Source organism: Hemitrygon akajei, unplaced genomic scaffold (assembly GCF_048418815.1).
Source record: "Hemitrygon akajei unplaced genomic scaffold, sHemAka1.3 Scf000043, whole genome shotgun sequence".
Taxonomy (NCBI): Eukaryota; Metazoa; Chordata; class Chondrichthyes; order Myliobatiformes; family Dasyatidae; genus Hemitrygon; species Hemitrygon akajei.
The window spans coordinates 2,928,244-2,943,439 of record NW_027331929.1 but is presented as its reverse complement, the minus strand read 5'-3'; the positions used below and the strand labels follow the sequence as shown (position 1 = coordinate 2,943,439).

At 44.6% G+C, this 15,196-nt stretch overlaps 1 protein-coding gene across 1 annotated transcript in view; it reads left to right on the top strand.

Moving 5' to 3' along the window:
- Nucleotides 1-1,193: 1,193 nt before the first annotated feature.
- LOC140720501 (NACHT, LRR and PYD domains-containing protein 3-like) overlaps nucleotides 1,194-15,196 on the top strand; it is a 44,397-nt gene continuing 30,394 nt past the window's right edge. Inside the window, exon 1 of the mRNA XM_073035349.1 lies at nucleotides 1,194-1,254. The gene's annotated coding sequence lies outside the window, so the exon portion shown is untranslated. The remainder of the gene's footprint in view (nucleotides 1,255-15,196) is intronic.

The window sequence follows — 15,196 nt, the reverse complement described above, 5'->3', positions numbered from 1 at the left end:
TGATGGTTCCATTATATAGTCCGTTGGTGGGACCTGTTGTGGATCACCTTCTGCAGTGTTGATTCCCTTCTGTCCGATGTGAGTGGGTAGGTGGGAAAACAAAAGAAGGTTTAGTAGATAGATATCTGCCCCCGTGTGTTTTTCTGTAAGGAATCTGTTGTGAACTTGACCTGCGGTGTTACCTAAAACAGGGGAGACCTGTTTGTATGCATTACAGTTTATTTTAAATAGCAACGTACTTGATTGCATCCGCGGAAACTTGGTAAAATGGATGGGAACTTCGATGAGTCATAAAATGTCCCGCGGAGTTTGATAGGGACGTGAACAAAATAGTTCCTGTTTTGTGAGGATCTGAAACCAGGCAGCGCCAGTAGAAGACAGTTGAGATGCTTTTCTCTCTCTCTGTGGGTCTAGTGTGTCATGGGAATGACCGTCCTCAATATTCAGGAGAAGGAGAGTCTTCCAGTTAATATTGTAATCCTGCAGTGTGGTGGCCCTTGATACACAAATGAGTGAGATGTTACAGGTGAGAGGCAGGATTGATGAGCCGACATCACAGTCAGATCTGCGATGGTCAAAGAGAATGCGGGATGCCAATGTAATTCAATCTCCCATCAGCAACTTCTGGCTGACAAAAACACAAATCAATGGGCACTGTACTGTGCACGTCCCGTACCTAATACTGCGGCCACTGATTGTATGTACGTGGTTTTGTACGTCTGTAGCCCGTCCATTTCAATGTTCGACATGTGACACGTCCAATGACGCCTCTCTGCACAATGCATTTGCAGCGTGGTTATTTGAGTTACTGTCGTCTTCCCGGCAGGTTGAACCAATCTCGCTTTTCTCATTCCACCTCTCTCATTAACAGGGCGTTTCTGCTCTCAGAACGGCCGCTCACTGATCTTCTCCCGCGCCATTCTCCGCAAAACTGAGACTGTTGAACGGGATAATCCCAGGAGTTCAGCAATTCCTGCGATAGTCAAACTGCACCCTCTGGCCCCGACAAACATTCCACTCTCAAACTCACTGAGATCACATTTCATCTCCATGGTGATGTTTGTTTGGAGACAGAACGTTCCCTGTAGCAAGGAACAGAACACGGAGAGAGTCGCTGATAAAGCTGTGGCTTTAGTTAATGATTATCACCAGGAGCTGACTGAACATTAACCAAGGTGTGTTCATTACTTACAGAAACAGTAACACAGCCTCACTGGGACAGGGTGGTAACAGAACCTGGAGCCGCTGTACAAGGTAAGAAGCTCTATATACTGAAATATAAACATCACAAAGGCAGTTACCAACTTAAATGAGACTGAAAACTTATTCGTTTGTTCAACAATTGAAGTGTAGGGAATCGCTTTTGAAAAAAAAATAAATCCCTTTAGCTAATTGAGTGCATCGGCTTCCTGTGCATGTCCCGCGGTAAACCGGTGTAGTTGGAGGTGTTATCGGAAACGCCGCACTTTCAACCCAGCTCCGATTCATCAGCAAAGGCTCGGGAGGTGCGAGCTTCCCGCATCTCGGAACTGTCCCCGGGATACTGCTTGTAACGGCAGGAGGCCGGTCCGTCCACACGCGGGGTTTTACCGATCCCTGACCGAGGGAACTGAGGATTCGCTTTGCTTATTCCATCGCAGGCGGGATCAATACTATTTGTCTACCCTTTACGACATTTCGATAGGTAGCTACTGGGAGAGGGCGAAATTATGATAACTACTCACACTGCAGTTTATAGCGGGGGAGGAGGGCGGCGGCGAGGGGTGTAAAGCTGTGATGGTTCCATTATACAGTCGGTTGGTGAGACCTGTTGTGGATCATCGCCTGCAGTGTTGATTCCTTTCTGTCAGAAGTGTGTGGGTAAGTGGGAGATCAAAAGAAGGTTTATCAGAGAGACATCTGCACCGTGTGAGTTGTCCTGTAAGGAAACCTTTGTGATGTTGGCTTTTTTCAGTGATTGAGAAGAATTCGACATGACCTAAGTTTACACGGTGGTGTTTACATTGCAGTTTTATTTTTATTTAATAACAATGTACTTGATCGTAACCGTAGTAGTTTGATAAAATCAGTGGGACATTTGATGAGAAATAAAGTATCTTGCGGCGTTTTGACAGAGACGTCGACAAAATACTTCCTGTTCTGAGAGGAACTGAAAGCAGTTGAAGACAGTCTCCCTCACTCTCTATCCCCACTTTCTCCCCACTCCCCCCTCTCTCCCCCACCCTCTGTCTACCCGACCCTATCACTACCCCCTTTCTCTACTTCACCCTCTGTCTACCCCCTCTCTCTCCCCCCTCTCCCCCCTCTCTCTCCCCTCCAGAACCGGACAAAATACTCCAAGTGTGACCTAAATAAAGTTTTATAGAGCTGCATCATTACATCGCGACTCTTAAACACTATCCCTCGACTTATGAAAGCTAACACCACATAAGCTTTCTTAACTACACTATCTACCTCTGAGGTAACATTCAGGGATCTGTGGACATGTACCCCCAGATTTCTCTGCTCCTCCACACTACCAAGTATCCTGCCATTTACTTTGTACTCTGCCTTGAAGTTGTCCTTCCAATGTGTACCACCTCACACTTCTCTGGGTTGAACTCCATCTGCCACTTCTCAGCCCACTTCTGCATCCTATCAATGTCTCTCTGCCATCTTCTACAATCTTCTAAACTATCCACAACACCACCAACCATTGCGTCATCTGCAAACTTGCCAACCCACCATTTAACCCCCACTTCCAGGTCGTTAATAAAAATCACAAAAATTAGAGGTCCCAGTACAGATCCTTGTGGGACACCACTAGTCAGAACCGTCCAATCTGAATGTACTCCCTCCACCACGACACTCTACCTTCTGCAGGCAAGCCAATTCTGAATCCACTTGGCCAACCTTCGCTGGAGCTCATGCCTTCTGACTTTCTGAATAAGCGTACTGAGTGGAACCTTGTAAAATGCCTTACTAAAATCCTTGTTGATCACATCCACTTGTTAGACACGATCTGCCTTCACAAAGCCATGCTGACTGTCCCTGATCAGACCATGGTTCCCTAAATGCCTATAGATCCTATCTCTAAGAATCTTTTCCAATAGCTTTCCCACCACAGACGTAAGGCTCACTGGTCTATAATTACACGGACTATCCCTACTAACTTTTTTGAACAAGTGGACAACATTCGCATTCCTCCAATCCTTCGGTACCATTCCCGTGGACAACGAGGACATAAAGATCCTAGCCGGAAGCTCAACAGTACGTTCCCTCGCCTCGTGGAGCAGCCTGGGGAGTATCGCATCGGTCCCCGGGGACTCATCCGTCCTAATGTATTTTAACTCCAACACCTCCTCCCCCTTGATATCAACATGCTCCAGAACATTAACCTCACTCATATTGTTCTCACCGTCATCAACTTCTCTGTCATTGGTGAATACCGAAGAGATGTATTCATTGAGGACCTCGATGACTTCCACAGCCTCCAGGCACATCTTCCCACTTTTATCTCTAATCGATCCTACATCCACTCGTGTCATGCTTTTGTTCTTCACATAATTGAAGAATGCCTTGGGGTTCTCCCTTACCCTACTCGCCAAGGCCTTCTCATGCTCCGTTCTACCTCTTCTCAGCCCATTCTTAAGCTCCTTTCTTGCTACCCTATATTCCTCAATAGACCCATCTGATCCTTGCTTCCTAAACTTCATGTATGCTGCCTTCTTCCACCTGACTAGATTTTCCATCTCTCTTTTCACCAATGGTTCCCTCACCCTACAATTCTTTATCTTCCTCAGCGAGACAAGTTTATCCTTAACATCCTGCAAGAGATCCTTAAACATCGACCACATGTCTATTGTAAATTTCACTGCAAAAACATCATCCCAATTCACACCCGCAAGTTCTAGCCTTATAGTCTCATACATTGCCCTTCCCCAATTCAAAATGTTCCTGTCCTATCCTATCTGATTCTCCGATCCTCTCTGATCCTTTTCCATGAGAATGTTAAAGGCCAGGAAGCGGTGATCACTGTTCCCCAGATGCTCACCCCCTGTGAGATCTGTGACCTGACCCGGGTCCTTACCTAATAAAAGATCTAATATGGCATTCCCCCTAGTCGGACTGTCAACATACTGTGCCAGGTATCCGTCCTGGACACACTTAACAAACTCTGTCCAATCTAAACCTTTGGAACTAATCACGTGCCAATCAATATTAGGGATGTTAAAGTTACCCATGATAACAACCCTGTTATTTTTGCACCTTTCCAAAATCTGTCTCCCAATTTGCTCCTCTGTATCTCTGCTGCTACCAGGGGGTCTATAGAATACCCCCAATAGAGTAACTGCTCTCTTCCTTTTCCTGACTTCCACCCATACTGATTAAAAAGAAGATCCTGCTACGTTACCCACCCTTTCTATACCTGTAATAGTATCCCTGACCAGTAATGCCACCCCTCTTCCCCTTTCTCCCCCCACCCCATCAATTTTAAAGTACTGAAAACAAGGAATATTGAGAATCCATTTCTGCCCTGGTGCCAGCCAAGTCTCTTTAATGGACACTACAGCATAATTCCATGTATGTATCCAAGCTCTCAGTTCATCAACTTTGTTCCTGATGCTTCTTTCATTGAAGCATACACACTTTAGCCCTTCTACCTTACTACCTTTACATCCTTTATTCTGCATCACTTTCCTCAAAGCCTCTATATATGTTTGATCTGGCTTTACTCCATGCACTTCTGTCACTGCTCGATCCCTCCGGGTCCCATCCCCCTTGCAAATTAGTTTAAACATCCTGAACAATGCTAGCAAACCTACCTGCAAGGATATTGCTCCCCTTTGTTACGTACCAAGTAACTAGGTTTACAGACCAGCAGAAATATAAGAACCCGTTGGAGTCTGGTGGTACCGAAAACTAAAGGTGTTTATTAGTAAACTACACAATACAGGATCAAAATGCAAATATACATATAAAACAGTTTAGCAATAATAAACATAAAGTGTAGAAATAATAATCAACAATGGTAAACAATGTCTAGGGGTAAATGAATTGTCATAAGAGAATATTGAGTTCAGTGCAGTTCATGTGTGCTGAGGTAGTTGCGGTTGTTATATTGTAATTTGTTGGATAGAGAGAGAGAGCGAGCGAGATGGAACAGCTACAGCAGGCAAACCTTCCGTTGTCTTCTTATTCCTTCGTACCGTTTTGGTCATTCGGTTATGACCTCGGCAAGACCGTTCTTCTGTGATGGACTCGTCACTCCGGCATGATTGGACACACACACACATCCCCAACGGCCCTGCCGTCACACTGTAAGCTTTGTTGACCGATATCCTGATTCGGTCCTTGAAGCCTCCACCTTCCTGTGGGTGCACAACATCCGGTCAGTGTCCATTGGTGGGTCTGAGGGTGTCTCCCCACACCTGTCTTTTACCCCCACTGACGGGGTATCAGCCATCCATCAACTCAAAATGACCATGTCCATCAAATCAGGCCACTCCTGCTGTCTCCTTAGGAATGTTAACGAGCAAAGTGACGTCCTTGCAGTGAAAGGTAAACAATCCAGGAAGAAGCCATCATACATAAATCAAATATGTCTCTCTCTCTCTTATCTGTAGCAGATGTCCATGCCTCTGTGCTTCATCTCTCTCTCTCTCTCTCTCTCTCTCTCTCTCTCTCTCTCTCTCTCTCTCTCTCTCTCTCTCTCTCTCTCTCTCTCTCTCTCTCTCTCTCTCTCTCTCTCTCTCATTAGCAGCATAGCAATAGGAATAGTTCATAGTTCTCAAGGGGGGCGGGGAAAATGGTTAACTCTGCACCCCATTTCCATCAGGTCTATTCAGCACTAATAACACACCCATCCATCATGGAATTTTCACCAGGGTGAAAATTAACTAGTAAAGCACACTACAGAATCTAATATAATACAGAAGTGGTCTTTTAACTAAAAGAATAATAGAGGTATACTTTCAAATTAATACCTCGGTAAACAATCAGCAATTACATTGTCACTCCCCTTTACATGTTACATTTTAATATCGAAATCTTGTAACAACAGGCTGCAACTTAATAACCGTCCATTTTTATTCTTCATGTTAGCCAAAACATACCAATGAGTTGAGTGCTTTGCTTAGGTGTATATTACAACGTGTGTACTAATACATGTATGATTATACTGTTGTGCATTACAGAAGGTTGTGCAAATACTAATCTCTATTTTACCTTTAAACAGTATTCAAATAGTCAATCTTCCATGGGGTTTTTATCTTTCACATGCTTCGTCTAACAAAAAGTCAAATTCCCGCAAAACCAGATCCTGTTATTCAAAGTGGCATTTGATCAACCCTTGCCTCTTTTCCACTTAACTCCACCGTCTCTCTCTCTCTCTCTCTTACCTGTAGCAGATGTCCCTGCCTCTGTGCTTCATCGCTCTCTCTCTCATTAGCAGCATAGCAATAGGAATAGTTCATAATTCTCAAGGGGGCGGGGGAATAGTTAACTCTGCACCCCATTTCCATCAGGTCGGTTCAGCCCTCATAACACCTTCGAGTTCAGGTGCAACCTATCCAATCTGTACAGGTCCCACATTCCCCAGAAGAGATCGCAATGATCCAAAAATCTAAGACTCTGCTCCGTGCACAAACTCCTAAGCCACGCATTCAACTGCCATCTCCTCCAATTCTTATACCATCACTATCACGTAGAACTGGCAGCAATCCCGAGAACGCCACCCTTGAGGTCCTGTTCTTCAGCCTTCTGCCTGGTTCCCGAAACTCATACTTCAGGTCCTCTTCCCTCTTCCTGCCTATTGTCCTTGGTACCAACATGTAACACGACTTCTGGTTGTTTTCCCTCTCGTACCAGGATGTCATGCACCCGGTCGGAGACATCCCGGACCCTGGCACCCAGGAGGCAACAAACCATGGGGGTGTCCTTCTCAAGTCCACAAAATCTCCTGTCTGCTTCCCTGTCTATAGAGTCCCCAATGACGACAGCTCTCCTCTTCTGCGTCTCACCCTTCTGCAGCACAGGGTCAGACTCAGTGCCAGAGGCCCTGCAACCGTGGCTCACATCTGGCAGGTCGTCCCCGCCAACAGTATCCAGGACGGTAAAGTTATTATTCAGGGGAATGGCTGCAGGTGTGCTCTGCACTACCTGTCTACTCTCCTTCGCCTTTCCCCCTCTAACTGTCATGCAACGACCTGCGTCCGGCAGCCTTGGTGTGACTACCTTCCTGTAGCTCTCATCTATGTCTGCCTCATTCTGCCTTATGACCATATAATTATATAACCATATAACAATTACAGCACGGAACAGGCCATCTCGGCCCTTCTAGTCCGTGCCGAACGCTTACTCTGACCTAGTCCCACTGACCCGCACACAGCCCATAACCCTCCATTCCTTTCCCGTCTATATACCTATCCAATTTTACTTTACATTACAATAACGAACCTGCCTCTACCACTTCTACTGGAAGCTCGTTCCACACAGCTACCACTCTCTCAGAAAAGAAACTCCCCCTCGTGTTACCCCTTAACATTTGCCAACTATCTGCCAACTCTTGTCCTTTTGTTTCGAAGTTATGAGTCGAAGGCCATCCAGCTGCTACTCCAGATTCCTCACACGGTCTTCCAGATCGCCCGGCCGCAAGCACATCTGGCAGATGTGACACTGCGGGAGAGGGGAGTTCCTCCAAGACTGCCACATCTTGCAGGAGAGGCACATCACCGCCTCAGGAGGCATTGTAAAGTGTGTTACGGATTCACCAACAATAAATATATGAGTGAGGCAGGGGTTTTTATAACAAATAGAACATTTATTAAACACGGAAAAACAAACCCCCAAAAGTAAACAAATCACTAACGTAACCGGAAATCAGCTGCTGTGCGGCAGCTTAAACAGTTCTTAAAGCAGTGAAGCTTAAATAGTCCTTAAAGCGATGTTGCAAAAGCAGTTCTTCAAAGTAGTATTGCAAAAGTTCAAAATGCTTGCAGTCCATTTAAGGGAGAGACTTTGTAAGACGATTTAAATTCTCTTTCACGACGTGTTGTTGCGATTCCCAGTTGAAATATACATTTTCCACGAAGAATTTACGAAGATGAAAAATGAAACGGCTTAAAGGCACTGACCTTTCCTTTGCAACACTGAACTCAATCCTTTCTGCTATTCACAGAGATTAACACGAGCACAGTCGACGAATTCCTTCCAAATGACGATTAAACAAGGTCGAATCTGTTTCACCTTCGAAATCGACTTTCCTCGATCATTTAACTCCCGAACTCCGATCTTCACTCTCCACTGATTTTTAAATAGCAGTAATATACAGAAACTGCTGGCAATGACCTTTTAAACTTTAGGCATTAAATAAAACTCCATCTTTCAACCACACTGCGTCATGATATTAAATCACGCAGTGACATGAAGTCAACATGGCAAATCCAGCCACGAACTGCGCTCCTCACAGGGAGGGGTCCTGCTTTTATAACCTGTAAAAATAAAACTGTCCAATGACCTCTACTGGCGGAAAAATGACGTCACTCCACCATCACAAGACCATTACCTCAAGTCCAGTATAGCTTCAAAAGCTGTCACGTGACAAGTACACCACTGTCACGTGTCACGGGTACGTAACAAGAATAACTGGGAACAAGCTCGTCCTCCGCCTCTTCTCGTCGAAGCCTCTCGAGTCAAAGCCTCAAAGCTCCAGTCCCTCACTGGCCCACTCACTCACCGGCCGCTTTCCATGTTGCAACCTGTGCTTATTAGTCTGCCTATCGCCTTCCCGGCAGCTTGAAACTGTCTGGCCATTCTCCTGCAGTCTCTCTCATAAACACGGCGTTCTCCCGTCCAGGACTGACACTGGATGTTTGTCTGTTTGAATTTCGCACCCTTCTCTGTAAATCGAGACAGTTGTGCGTGACAACCCCAGAAATAATCACATTAATCCGTCTGGAACCAACAATCATTCCACTGTCAAAGTCACTGAGATCACATTTTTCCCCAATCTGATGTTTGTTCTGAACAACACCTGGACCTCCTGACCATTTCTGCATGTTTTTATTAAAGTGACTGAGCTGGTGCCACGAGATTTGTTGATCAGCATTAACGAGCTGGTGTACAGGTGCACTTCGTAAAATTGCCACTGAGTTTATTTCCGAATTAGACAACCCACTCACCCCCATCTCGGGTGTTATCACGAATGTGATCTGGATCTATTTATTCATTCCCCTGTTTCCCACAACTGGATGACGTAGACAAGATGGTGAACTAAACATTGTCGTGATGACAAGGGTGGGTTAATCTTAAGGGAACATAAAATCCTTGGAATCTATGCATACTAATCGCGAAGAACACATACATTTGAACATGGCACAGTATCGCGCTTCCCTGTAACAGACGGGATAGTGCGGCTGAAAAGAGCAGCTAAAACTTTTTTTATTCTGTGTAATATTGTGAGCAAAGATGGTGTCTATCTGGCAGTGATACTTAAAATAAAAATAAAAATCCTGTAGTAAATCTCACAGGCAGTTGTTAAAATTATGGACGTCTACACTCAGTGGGCAATTGTTATCTCCATTCTGTACTTAATGATATGGCCACTGAGTGTATGTTCGGAGTTTATCGCGGCTGTACCCCGTCCAAATCCAATGCTCGGCTTTCAATGACGCTCCTCCGCACCCCGGCTATTTTAGTTACAGTCGCCTTCCTGTCGGATTTAATCAGTTTAGTCAATCTCCTTGATGTCTCCCAGTAACAAGGCGTTTTCACCCTCAGAACTGCTGCTCACTGGATTTTCTTTCGTTTGGTTTTCGCACCATTCACTGTAAACCGAGCGAATTGTGCGTGAAATTCCAAGGAGATGATCCGTTTCCGTAATGTTCATGCTACACTGTCTCGCGCCAGAGGTCATTCCACGGTCAATGTCACTTAGACCACATTGATTCCAGATTTGGATGTTTGGCCTGAACAACAACTGAACCCCTTGACCATATCTGCATGTTTTTATCTTTTGAGTTGCTGCCACGCCATTAAAAGATTCCCATTAATGAGCGGCTGTGCCTAATAACACGGCCATTTAGTGCATTTACCACTTAGAATATGGGTGAGATTTGGTGCTGATTTGTGCGACTTTCCTGTTTCCAACAACAGGTTGTCGCTGACAAGGCAGTTTGGTGTAACCTGGAGAGAGAGACTGTCACTGTTCCTTCTGAGCTTTGCCGGTGTGCGGCTGCGCTGTGAGGAAAGTGCTCGCGTCACGGAGCCTTTGTTGCAGCGCAGATGGATTAAAATGCAGCTGGAAAACAGTTCATGAAATCTGAGAGATTTTTCTTTGTTGCTCTATAATTTTATCATATCTTTCCATTAATAGATAAAGACAAATGAATGTGTTTTTGTCAGTCCATTCTAAATATTTACAGATGCGCATTACAAAGAGGATCAGATCAGAGATGCAGCGCTTCCTTCAGGCCGTGTGAAAATTTCCGGCTCAGATCAATGGCTGATCCACACAGCGGCAAGACTAGTAATTAGAGTGAAAATGCGGACCGGGCCATGTTAGATTCTATGCATATTAATCTCATTTGAATATGATACATCACCGTGTTTCATTATGATACTTTATTTTGGTATAATATTTCATATTATTAGCTAGCTTGCCTTCATATTTCACCTTTTCACTGCTTAACCCTTTTTTAATTATCACCTTTTGATTATGAAAAACTCCTCGTTTCTCTAGCTTCAGCTATTTTTGCTATCTTGGATGACATCTTAAATCAGGATGCAGATAGTCCAACAAAAGCAGGAGCTGTACTGAAACTGATGTTGGGTAATTATGCTAGCTAGATACCCGACCATTTGGTAGGTAAATGGTTAGGGCAGAACTCCTCAAGTTTAAGAGAGCTATAGAGAAGGAACGTGTAGACTTTGCGGGAGAGTAAAGAATTGGATCAGGGTAAATTACGAATTCACTAATCAAGAACTATGGAGAGTTAATGGGAGACAACTGTTTCTGGCAAGTCTACATCTGACATGTGGAGGGTGTCAGTAGTCCATCTGCACGGTGTATAGGGCGGGTACATTCCTGTACGAAGAAATGACGAGATTGGCAGCGTAAGAGAACTTTAAATGTGGAGAGAAGGGATGAGTTTAGTCAAGCAGGAAAAGGAGAAGTATGTAAAGCTTAGGAAGGTCGAATCAAACAGAGCCCTCCAGGATGTGTGTGATGCCCTGAATGAGTAACTTACATCAGTAGTTACGGAGGATAGGGAGATCAGTGCCGGGAGTACTAGTATGCTCGGGCATTTTGAAGTAAAGGAGGAGACAGTGTTGGGTCTCTTAAAGTGCATTAAAGCGTATGTGTCTCCAGGCCCTGATGAGATATATTCCAAGTTACCGAGAGAGGCAAGGCCCCTATATTGGGGCCTTGACCAATATACTTGTATCCTGCCTAGCCACAAGCAAACTCCGAGAGAACTGCCGAGTACCTTATGTTGATCCGTCATTCAAGATATGATCCAGGGAATAATCCTGGTGAGCATTGAAACTGCCGAGATACAGTCGCCCATGAACCAAGTACTGATAAACGGGATCAGTGTAGACAGTGGGTGGATGGTCAGAACAGGTAAGGCCGGCCAAAGGCCTGTTTCCGTGCTGTGTGATCCACCACTCCGGACGCGCTATTTTAAAGATGGTGGCACCACAAGGCATTGATTTCAAAACCCCACACCCCTCTCCAATTTAAAATTAACCAGACGAAACCCCTGTGTCACCACTGCAAGTATCTGTTTCTGTCAAGGTAACATACAGACTGGACACTTCAGTTAAGCAACTGGCAATTGAGAAAGTTTCTTTGTCTTCTTCCATTAATGTTGCTTCCTTACAGTAAAACTAAGCCTCTCACTGTGTCGGAATCAGTGATTAAATCCGGCCCTAAACACTGTGCTTTCATCGCTGCACATTGTAACTTGAACCATCTCACTGAGGGTCTGATGGAGACACAACCCCTGCCCTAAAAAGATGCGATCACATCTCCCCTGCTTCTGGACATGTTAAATACCCTCACAATGGTTTCCGATTCAGTCTGGTTATGGTAAATTCACCTAGTTTTCAGACCTGACAAACCATTTCTTCCCACTGCCTCTTCCTTCTCTTTCCTCCACCTCCAGGGAAGCTGTATTTCCATGAGACCATAAGACCTGCAGTCAATCAGGCACTGATCTTTCAATGCTAGAATCTTTCCTGTAATACCATGGGCTCATAGCTTGTTAAGCAGCCTCAAGTGTAGTACCTTATCACAGGAATTTCGAAAATCCAAGTACACAACATCAACCGATTCGCCTCTCTCTATCCTGCTTGTTATTTCTTCAAATGGAAATAGAGAATATCTGCTACTAATTCAATATGCCAGCAACAACCTCCGCCAAATGAATTTAATGTTTCCAGTTATTCCATAACTCACTAATAACTTCCATAATGATAAACGATTGATGTAGGTGTAAAGTAAATGAGATTTCAGGCAAATTCACCAGTGGGAAATGGACTAAATTATTATTTTAGATAAATGAATTGACCCCTTGCTCGGGGCATTGAACATCACGCGGAGCTTGACAGGAATGTGGAGAACATGTTTGCTGCTGTAGGGGTAGCTGAAACAGGTGAAGATAGATGAGGTTATTTTTCTTAGGTGGAACTAGTGTGCCTGTGAAATTCGCTTCCTCAAAGGACAAGAGAAACAGAGCTTTTTTTTTTTCAATTGGCGCTGTCATCCTGCAATTTGTTTCCGGTAAGTGAGCAGTAAACTGAAGGAGAAGGGCGTTCTTATCTTGCTGTCGATTTTGACTGGGAGATGGTAATCTTGGCACAGCCGCTCCCGAGTTGCCCATTACCCAAATGTTACAACTGCGGACGACCGTTAAAGAGGGCTCTTAAATAGGCCAACTTAAAATCAGTGCAAATCCAGGCTACAGGGGCATAGTTAAATCTGCAGAAAGGGGATGTCCACTGTTGAAAAGACAGCGCCTTTCCTTCTGCTATCTCTGTGAAATAAACCCGCAGCGATCTGTGCCATGAGCTGTTGCTGGAGTTTATAATCTGACAATAAACTGCTCCCAAGGTGAACAATAACTCAAAGCGACGTCACCAAAGGAACGGAACCAGGATGCGGGTTATGATTCCTCTCTGGAGGTGGTAAAAGTTCGCGCAATGAAATATCAATTATGGTTCGGACCGCAAGTTATAAAGACGCATTGAAGAAAGGTGAGTGTTTGTGTGGTTTAACACAAGCGTTGTGCTAAAAGGTATGGTGTTACATGCTGAATAGGGTGACGTTCAGGTTTATGAACGTGTTATCAACTGAACATTGCTCAGGGTGTGTTCACCTACTGTTAGGGACAATAAAATTCAGATACTCGGATTCTCTGAAACCAGACCTAGGAGTTCTGCATCAGGTAGGAACATTGACTGTACTCGCAGTGTTATGGTGTTTTAATAAGCCTACTTGTAACGGCAGTATTTTTAATATTTCTACCATATCAATATCATCATTGAAAGGTTCATTCAAGCAAAATGAATCTTTGCGTTTTTCACTACAATTGTTGTGGAACAGGGTGTGGCGTTACGCGCTGAATAGGGTGAAGTTCAGGTTTCTAAGCGTGTTATCAACTGAAATTTGCTTAGGGTGTGTTCACTTACTGTTAGGGACAATAAAATTCAGTTGCTCGGATTCGCTGAAACCAGACTCAGGAGTCCAGCACCAGGTAGGAGCAAGAACTGTACTGGGCTGTGTTATGGTATTTTAATAAGCCCCCTTGTCACGGCAAGTATTCATTGCATTGCTACCACATCAATGCTACCATTTGCTGCTTTAGAGGAAGCTGAAACCGGTGAAGATAGATGAAGTTAATTTTATAATGTGGAACTCTGCTGAAAGGAAAATAGAAGCAGATTTTTAAAAAAATTCCAATCTGCTTAATTCCGCAAAACACTGAATCTTCAGAGGCAAGGGAGTAAATTGTTGCAGGCGGTGTCACTGTGATGGAATATAGTGAGGGGGAATGGTGGAACAGAACTGAGGGGGCGAAAGCCCTGTTAATTATTCAACATTGTAGCAGCGCACACGGACAAATAAGAGACCCAGTGAATTTCATGTTTGGTGTTTTTTCCCCATCGTTTTCTGACGAGCAACGGTACATCTATTTGTAAAGTAAAGGCGATGTCGGGCAAATTTGCAAGCGGGAAATGATCACAATTTCATATGATTACTCCTGTGATGTTGTAACCAGTTTCCAGTAAGAGAAAAATAAACTGAAGGAGAAGGGCGTACTTATCTTGCTGTCGACTTTGACCGGTTGTTATCTCTATGCAACTATGCTTATCTCGTCACAGTTGCTGCTCAATCGGCCCATTAATGTACTGGTCCAACCGCGGACAACCGTTAAAATTGGTTCTTTATAAGCAGGCTATGCTTGAAATCAGTGCGGCTCCAGTCAATGGGGACATGGTTAAATCTGGACAAACGAAATGACCAGTCTTCAGAGAAAAAAAACTTCACAGGCATAATATTTCATCAGAGTTCACGGCTCCCTTCCGTCTGCTGTCAATGTCAAATAAACACACAGGGATCCTGGCCCTGAGCTGTCGCTTGAGTTGTTTAATAGGCATCTGTTAGTCTGGGGAGACCAGGATTTGTGCCTTGGAAGGTTTCCAGGGCGCAGGCCTGGGCAAGGTTGTATGGAAGACTGGCAGTTGCCCATGCTGCAAATCTCCACTGTCCACACCACCGATGTTGTCCAAGGGAAGGGCACTAGGACCCAAGCAGCTTGGCACCGGTGTCGTCGCAGAGCAATATGTGGTTACGTGCCTTGCTCAAGGACACAACACGCTGCCTTAGCTGAGGCTCAAACTAGCGACCTTCAGATCACTGCATGAACGCCTTAACCACCTGAGTTTGTAATCTCACAATAAACCGGTCAAAAAGCGACGACGACGACAGAACCGGAACACTATGCGGGTTCTGCCTTCTCTCAGGAGCAGGTGAAAATTTCTAGAGAAACGTAATCATTGCCAACAGCACTGATGAATTGATTCTGTCTCGGGCCAAATGTTAGAAAGATTCATTCACGCAAAACAAAACAAAACTTACTGGAACATACCCTCGCTTCTGCCTGTTCACGCCGATGCCTGTTGAGCCAAAACCGTCTCACTCTGACTCAGT